A 9757-nucleotide genomic window follows, 5' to 3' on the forward strand; every position below is an offset into this window, starting at 1 on the left:
CTGAGCAATATTTCAAATGATTAGGACATGTAAACACTTTAATCTGCGTCTAGGATCTGTGCACCAGCCGAGAGCCTCCCTCTTTAGTGTGAAGTGAGTTCAGAACAACTAAATGTAGCATAGTATAAGTAGTTTCCAAACTTTATATGTCCCAGCTCAGAATCAATATGCTTCCCATGTCACACCTTGGTCTTAGCTGTATCACCGCCTGGTACGGCAACTGGTCCGCCCTCAACCGTAAGGCTCTCCAGAGGGTAGTGAGGTCTGCACAACGCATCACCGGGGGCAAACTACCTGCCCTCCAGGACACCTACACCACCCGATGTTACAGGAAGGCCATAAAGATCATCAAGGACATCAACCACCCGAGCCACTGCCTGTTCACCCCGCTATCATCCAGAAGGCGAGGTCAGTACAGGTGCATCACAGCTGGGACCGAGAGACTGAAAAACAGCTTCTATCTCAAGGCCATCAGACTGATAAACAGCCACCACTAACATTGAGTGGCTGCTGCCAACACACTGTCAATGACACTGACTCTACTCCAGCCACTCTAATAATGGGAATTGATGGGAAATGATGTAAATATATCACTAGCCACTTTAAACAATGCTACCTTATATAATGTTACTTACCCTACATTATTCATCTCATATGCATACGTATATACTGTACTCTATATCATCGACTGCATCCTTATGTAATACACGTATCACTAGCCACTTAAACTATGCCACTTTGTTTACATACTCATCTCATATGTATATACTGTACTCGATATCAGCTACTGTATCTTGCCTATGCTGCTCTGTACCATCACTCATTCATATATCCTTATGTACATATTCTTTATCCCCTTACACTGTGTATAAGACAGTAGTTTTGGAATTGTTAGTTAGATTACTTGTTGGTTATTACTGCATTGTCGGAACTAGAAGCACAAGCATTTCGCTACACTCGCATTAACATCTGCTAACCATGTGTATGTGACAAAGAACATTTGATTTGATTTGATTTTTAGTATTTTGTGTTTTCTTTAATTATTTGTTCAGGCCAGGGTGTGACATGGGTTTATTGTGTTGTCGTATTGGGGTTTGTGTAGGCATTGGGATTGTGGCTGATTAGGGGTGTGTCTAGCATAGGCTTGGCTGCCTGAGGCGGTTCTCAATCAGAGTCAGGTGATTCTCGTTGTCTCTGATTGGGAACCATATTTAGGTAGCCTGGGTTTTATTGTGTATTTTGTGGGTGATTGTTCCTGTCTCTGTGTAGTGCTCACCAGATAGGCTGTAATTAGGTTTTCATGTTTTGTTTGTTGTTTTTGTATTTATTTAGTTATTTCATGTATCGCTATTTTTTCATTAAAGAACATGAGTAACCACCACGCTGCATTTTGGTCCGACTCTCCTTCAACAGACGAACGCCGTTACATCCCAAAAATAACATTGTCACTGTGGTAGAATGTTTATTTTCATTGATGATTTTCTGCATTTGTCAAAAGTCCCATCATCACCACCTTATTTCAGATGTGTCATGTAAACTTCATTATTAACAAAATTATTCTTCCTGCAAAACCTGTAAAAAATATTTTAAAACAAACTATTATATTAATCTGACTATCCACAATAATCACATTATTGTGTGCATGTAACCGTATCAGAAGGCTGATACTGCACAATCCATTGGTAAGGCTGTACATACACGGAGTATATCAAACATTAGGAACACCTTCCTAATATTGAGTTGTACTCGCGTTTAGCCTCAAAACAGCCTCAATTCGTCAGGGCATGGACTCTACAATGTGTCAAAAGCGTTCCACAGGGATGCTGGCCCATGTTGACTCCAATGCTTCCCACAGTTCCCACAAGGCTTTCAACACTGTCCATCACCACATTCTTATCGGCAGACTCATTAGCCTTGGATTCTCAAATGACTGCCTCGCCTGGTTCACCAATTACTTCTCAGATAGAGTTCAGTGTGTCAAATAGGAGAGCCTGTTGTCCGGACCTCTGGCAGTCTCTATGGGGGTGCCACAGGGTTCAATTCTCGGGCCGACTCTCTTCTCTGTATATATCAATGATGTCGCTCTTGCTGCTGGTGATTCTCTGATCCACCTCTATGCAGATGACACCATTCTGTATACATCTGGCCCCTCTTTGGACACTATGTTAACAAACCTCCAAACGAGCTTCAACTCCATACAACACTCCTTCCGTAGCCTCCAACTGCTTTTAAATACTACTTAAACTAAGTGCATGCTCTTCAACCGATCACTGCCCGCACCCGCCCGCCAGACTAGCATCACTACTCTGGACGGTTCTGACCTAGAATATGTGGACAACTACAAATACCTAGGTGTCTGGTTAGACTGTAAACTCTCCTTCCAGACTCACATTAAGCATTTCCAATCCAAAATGAAATCTAGAATCGGCTTCCTATTTCGCAACAAAGCCCCCTTCACTCATGCTGCCAAACATACCCTCGTAAAACTGACCATCCTACCAATCCTCGACTTCGGCAATGTCATTTACAAAATAGCCTCCAACACTCTACTCAACAAACTGGATGCAGTCTATCACAGTGCCATCCGTTTTATCACCAAAGCACCATATAATACCCACCACTGCGACCTGTACGATATCATTGGCTGACCCTCACTACATATCTGTCACCAGACCCACTGGCTCCAGGTCATTAACACCTGCATTGCTTGCTGTTTGGGGTTTTAGGCTAGGTTTCTGTACAGCACTTTGAGATATCAGCTGATGTACGAAGGGCTATATAAATACATTTGATTTTTGATTTGATCTATAAATCTTTGCGAGGTAAAGCCCCACCTTATCTCAGCTCACTGGTCACCAGAGCAACACCCACCCATAGCACGCGCTCCAGCAGGTATATTTCACTGGTCATCCTCAAAGCCAACACTTCCTTTGGCCGCCTTTCCTTCCAGTTCTCTGCTACCAATGACTGGAACAAATTGCAAAAATCACTGAAGCTCGAGACTTATATCTCCCTCACTTACTTTAAGCATCAGCTGTATGAGCATCTTTCCGATCACTGCACCTGTACACAGCCCATTTGTAAATAGCACACCCAACTACCTCATCCCCATATTATTACTTACCCTCTTGCTATTTTGCACCCCAGTATCTCTACTTGCACATCATCATCTGCACATCAATCACTCCAGTATTAATGCTAAATTGTAATTATTTTCACCTCTGGGGCCTATTTATTGCCTACCTCCCTACTCTACTACATTTGCACACACTGTACATAGATTTTAATATTTTTATTTTATTTTGTGTTATTGACTGTACGCTTGTTTATTCCATGTGTAACTCTGTGTTGTATGTGTCACACTGCTTTGCTTTATCTTGGCCAGGTTGCAGTTGTTAATGAGAACGTGTTCTCAACTGGCCACCTGGTTAAATAAAGGAGAAAAAATTATAATAATACCAAAAAAAGCAGTTGTGTAAAGTTGGCTGGACGTCCTTTGGGTGGTGGACCATTCTTGATACACAGGGGAAACTGTTGAGTGTGAAAACCCCAGCAGTGTTGCAGTTCTTTGTCCAAACCGGTGCACTTGGCACCTACTGCCATACCTCGTTCAAAGGCACTAAAATATTTTGTCTTGCACATTCACCCTCTGAATGGCACACATACCCAATCCATGTCTCATTTGTCTCAAGTCTTACAAATCCTTCTTTAACCTTTTTCCTCCCCTTCGTCGACACTGATTGAAGTGGATTGAACAAGTGACATCAATAAGGGATCATAGCTTTCAACTGGATTCACCTACAGTGGGATTTAACTGTTGTAAAATGTATTAATTATTGTATTATATAACATATAGCAGTTTTATAACATTCCAACTTTGTTTGTCATTATCTAGTCCAAATATGGCACATTTCCACTTGTTGTATCCGTTTGGATCAGTTTCAATGTGCGACCTTTATTTTGAAGGTGAACCGCAAAGTCTACTATTGTTGCTAGCTCCACACATCTCTGGGCTGACGCTGGCTGCTTCAGGTTTTATAACACACAGGCTGAAGTTAAGCTGTTACAAAACTGTTGCTTTTGTAACACTGTAATTAACTAACATGCTTTTAGGTAATTGTTTGCTAATAATGTAGGTCTAGTAGATTTTAATTAGATGTTTAAATGTATTTTCAAATTATAAAAAATAATGAGTTTTGAAAAAGTTAGATTTCTGTAGGAGCCAAAAAGAAAATAGAAAAGGGCTTATTGTTAATACTAACAAACAACATGTAAGAAAGATAGACACATCATGGTCTTAGACATTTGATTTATTAGGCCTAACTACATGATACATGTACAAAAGATCAACAGGAGGCTTTGTTTTGAGGCTTTGTCATCCTATACGAATAAGCTCCAATCAAACGCCCAGTCAGTCATTACATACATACATACTGCTCCTTGTCTGGATCAGTACAATCTCTATAGCATGGGAATCTAACAGGTATCATTTTAATGTCATTTCATATAAAAGTGCAATACGATATGTACTGTATATTGGGTAGTTGACCTGACTTTTCGTGTCCATGATGGCAAACACAAATATTATTTAATTTAAATTGCCTAAAATTGTGATATAATACTAAAAGATTTGTTTTTAACTTGGATAATGAGTAGATTCATGCAGTGTATCATTTTGGATTCGTGCAATTTTGAACCAAACGTGACAATTGTTCAATGGTGTGACTGTCCCAGGTTAAGGTTGAGGAACTTTGACCTTTGAAATTAATGAAAAATTTCATTTAATTCCCTTCACCTACTTCATAGTAATTACACAGAAATGTATTTCAATAAATAATAGTCCCGAGTCTATTCATGATATTACCAAATAGTTATGATTAATGACATTTTGTCCCTAAAAGCACAGTTCTGTTATTAATCATTGATCCAGTATTTGGGCACCATTGCGCTGGGGAGGGATCTCCTGGAATGAGGAAGTACAGAAGACATGGCTGGATCACATGACCTGAATACACTGGAATCTTTATAGAAATATTTATCAAAATATTGCACTTCATTGCCATAAGAGGTCAGTATCTTAGTCCTTTGGTGTGATGCCTTTTGAATGTTTATACTGAGTGTAAAAAACATTAAGAACACCCACTCTTTTCATGACAGACTGACCAGGTGAATGCAGGTGAAAGCTATGATTGCTTATTGATGTCACTTCTTAAACCCACTTCTATCAGTGTAGATGATGGGGGGAGACAGGTTATGGAATCATTTGTAAGCTTTGAGACAATTGAGACATGGATTGGGTATTTGAGCCATTCAGAGGGTGAATGGGCAAGACAAAATAGTTAAGTGCCTTTGAACTGGGTATAGTAGTAGGTGCCAGGTGCACAGGTTTGTGTCAAGAACTGCAACCCTGCTGGGTTTTTCCACACTCAACAGTTTCCCCTGTGTATCAAGAATGGTCCACCACCCAAAGGACATCCAGCCAACTTGACACAACTGTAGGAAGCGTTGGAGTCAACATGGACCAGCATCCCTGTTGTATGAAAGACTATTGAGAGTAAATATTAGTTAATCATAGGGGACTGTAGCTCCACCCACCGTAGCTCCACCCACCGGTGATGTCGAGCAGAGCAGGCCAGGCCAGGCGATCTCTAACTGAGGAAATGGAAGTAACTGGAGAAAGTACACAAGCAAAGTAATAAGTTCCAGCCATCTCCTGTGATGACCTTTCTTAGTTAGCATTCTTTGTTTTAGCCAAGGTCAGTGTGCGTCCGTCAGAAATGTGAGTTCATATTTCTTACTCTTCATGTGTTGTGGACACACTTGTCTTTGTTATGCTACATAGTGTTTTTACAGCAAGCTAGCATCTGTAAGCTTGCTAACCCTGTTGTCATATCATCTCATTTCAGACATTTAGCATTTCAGTGTATTGTATAATGTCCACCAGTGTCTAGTCTTATATGAGCTGTGGTTGTATGGATGTTTACTGTATAGATTATGTGGGTTTTGTGTTAGCAATGAGCCTTGTGGATGTAGCTATATACATTCAAGTTCATGCAGTTGTGTGAGGATGATGGTGCTGCTGGATAGTCCTGTGTAGTTGCACTCCTCTGATCATTCATTAGTGAAGTCACAGCCATGTTGTTAGGTTGTATTGCCCTGTGCAGCATTAAACTACCTCAACTGGAATCCCAACAGTCTGTCATCTGTCACCTTCCTGAAGACAAACAATGTATACGAAATGCTTCAGTCTGGTTTTAGACCCCATCATAGCACTGAGACGGCACTTGTGAAGGTGGTAAATGACATTTTAATGGCATCGGACCGAGGCTCTGCATCTGTCCTCGTGCTCCTAGACCTTAGTGCTGCTTTTGATACCATCGATCACCACATTCTTTTGGAGAGATTGGAAACCCAAATTGGTCTACACGGACATGTTCTGGCCTGGTTTAGATCTTATCTGTCGGAAAGATATCAGTTTGTCTCTGTGAATGGTTTGTCCTCTGACAAATCAACTGTAAGTTTCGGTGTTCCTCAAGGTTCCGTTTTAGGACCACTATTGTTTTCACTATATATTTTACCTCTTGGGGATGTTATTCGAAAACATAATGTAAACTTTCACTGCTATGCGGATGACACACAGCTGTACATTTCAATGAAACATGGTGAAGCCCCAAAATTGCCCTCGCTAGAAGCATGTGTTTCAGACATAAGGAAGTGGATGGCTGCAAACTTTCTACTATTAAACTCGGACAAAACAGAGATGCTTGTTCTAGGTCCCAAGAAACAAAGAGATCTTCTGTTGAATCTGACAATTAATCTTAATGGTTGTACAGTCGTCTCAAATAAAACTGTGAAGGACCTCGGCGTTACTCTGGACCCTGATCTCTTTTTGAAGAACATATCAAGACCATTTCGAGGACAGCTTTTTTCCATCTACGTAACATTGCAAAAATCAGAAACGTTCTGTCCAAAAATGATGCAGAAAAATTAATCCATGCTTTTGTCACTTCTAGGTTAGACTACTGCAATGCTCTATTTTCCGGCTACCCGGATAAAGCACTAAATAAACTTCAGTTAGTGCTAAATACGGCTGCTAGAATCCTGACTAGAACCAAAAAATTTGATCATATTACTCCAGTGCTAGCCTCTCTACACTGGCTTCCTGTCAAAGCAAGGGCTGATTTCAAGGTTTTACTGCTAACCTACAAAGCATTACATGGGCTTGCTCCTACCTATCTCTCTGATTTGGTCCTGCCGTACATACCTACACGTACGCTACGGTCACAAGACGCAGGCCTCCTAATTGTCCCTAGAATTTCTAAGCAAACAGCTGGAGGCAGGGCTTTCTCCTATAGAGCTCCATTTTTATGGAACGGTCTGCCTACCCATGTCAGAGACGCAAACTCGGTCTCAACCTTTAAGTCTTTACTGAAGACTCATCTCTTCAGTGGGTCATATGATTGAGTGTAGTCTGGCCCAGGAGTGGGAAGGTGAACGGAAAGGCTCTGGAGCAACGAACCGCCCTTGCTGTCTCTGCCTGGCCGGTTCCCCTCTTTCCACTGGGATTCTCTGCCTCTAACCCTATTACAGGGGCTAAGTCACTGGCTTACTGGGGTTCTCTCATGCCGTCCCTGGAGGGGGTGCGTCACCTGAGTGGGTTGATTCACTGTTGTGGTCATCCTGTCTGGGTTGGCGCCCCCCCCCTTGGGTTGTGCCGTGGCGGAGATCTTTGTGGGCTATACTCAGCCTTGTCTCAGGATGGTAAGTTGGTGGTTGAAGATATCCCTCTAGTGGTGTGGGGGCTGTGCTTTGGCAAAGTGGGTGGGGTTATATCCTTCCTGTTTGGCCCTGTCCGGGGGTGTCCTCGGATGGGGCCACAGTGTCTCCTGACCCCTCCTGTCTCAGCCTCCAGTATTTATGCTGCAGTAGTTTATGTGTTGGGGGGCTGGGGTCAGTTTGTTATATCTGGAGTACTTCTCCTGTCCTATTCGGTGTCCTGTGTGAATCTAAGTGTGCGTTCTCTAATTCTCTCCTTCTCTCTTTCTTTCTCTCTCTCTGAGGACCTGAGCCCTAGGACCATGCCCCAGGACTACCTGACATGATGACTCCTTGCTGTCCCCAGTCCACCTGGCCATGCTGCTGTTCCAGTTTCAACTGACCTGAGCCCTAGGACCATGCCCCAGGACTACCTGACATGATGACTCCTTGCTGTCCCCAGTCCACCTGGCCATGCTGCTGCTCCAGTTTCAACTTCCACCTGACTGTGCTGCTGCTCCAGTTTCAACTGTTCTGCCTTATTATTATTCGACCATGCTGGTCATTTATGAACATTTGAACATCTTGGCCATGTTCTGTTATAATCTCCACCCGGCACAGCCAGAAGAGGACTGGCCACCCCACATAGCCTGGTTCCTCTCTAGGTTTCTTCCTAGGTTTTGGCCTTTCTAGGGAGTTTTTCCTAGCCACCGTGCTTCTACACCTGCATTGCTTGCTGTTTGGGGTTTTAGGCTGGGTTTCTGTACAGCACTTTGAGATATCAGCTGATGTACGAAGGGCTATATAAATACATTTGATTTGATTTGATCTGTGCTCTTACAAGCACCTGGGAGAGAACACATAGTGCTAAGAATAAACAGCCCAACAGGTCCTCCACTACAGAAACTGAGAAGCATTGTAGTCAACATGGGCCTGAGAGAAGCATTGTAGTCAACATGGGCCTGTGGGAAGCATTGTAGTCAACATGGGCCTGTGGGAAGCATTGTAGTCAACATGGGCCTGAGAGAAGCATTGTAGTCAACATGGGCCTGTGAGAAGCATTGTAGTCAACATGGGCCTGTGGGAAGCATTGTAGTCAACATGGGCCTGTGGGAAGCATTGTAGTCAACATGGGCCTGAGAGAAGCATTGTAGTCAACATGGGCCTGTGGGAAGCATTGTAGTCAACATGGGCCTGAGAGAAGCATTGTAGTCAACATGGGCCTGTGGGAAGCATTGTAGTCAACATGGGCCTGTGAGAAGCATTGTAGTCAACATGGGCCTGACGAATTGAGGCTGAGGGCAAAAGGGGGCGGGTGCAACTCAATATTAAGAAGGTGTCCTTAATAATACTACATTGACCATTTAAGTATAAAAAACAATGAAAACATGTTGTGGTGGAATCATATGAAAGCCTTACTGTTAACAAAAAGACTGTGGTAAAATCCTTTTTTTATTTGACCTTTATTTAACAAGGTAGGCCAGATCACCTATATTTAACCAGGTAGGCCAAATCACCTTTATTTAACCAGGTAGGCCAGATCACCTTTATTTAACCAGGTAGGCCAGATCACCTATATTTAACCAGGTAGGCCAGATCACCTTTATTTAACCAGGTGGCCAGCACAGAACAAGTTCTCATTTACAACTGCGACCTGGCCAAGATAAAGCAAAGCAGCGCGACAAAAAACAACAGTTACACATGGAATAAACAAACATACAGTCAATAACACAGTAGAAACATCTATATACAGTGTGTGCAAATGGAGTAAGGAGGCAATAAATAGGACATAGTTGAACGAATTGCAAAAATCACTGAAGTTGGAGATTTATATCTTCCTCACTAACTTTAAACATCAGCTATCTGAGGAGCCCGCCGATCGCTGCAGCTGTACATAGTCCATCTTTAAATAGCCCATCCAATCTACCTACCTCATCCTCATATGGTTTTTATTGACTTTTTTTGCTCTTTTGCACACCAGACCCATAGCGGGGCGATTTCG

Source organism: Oncorhynchus tshawytscha, linkage group LG16 (assembly GCF_018296145.1).
Source record: "Oncorhynchus tshawytscha isolate Ot180627B linkage group LG16, Otsh_v2.0, whole genome shotgun sequence".
Classification (NCBI taxonomy): Eukaryota; Metazoa; Chordata; class Actinopteri; order Salmoniformes; family Salmonidae; genus Oncorhynchus; species Oncorhynchus tshawytscha.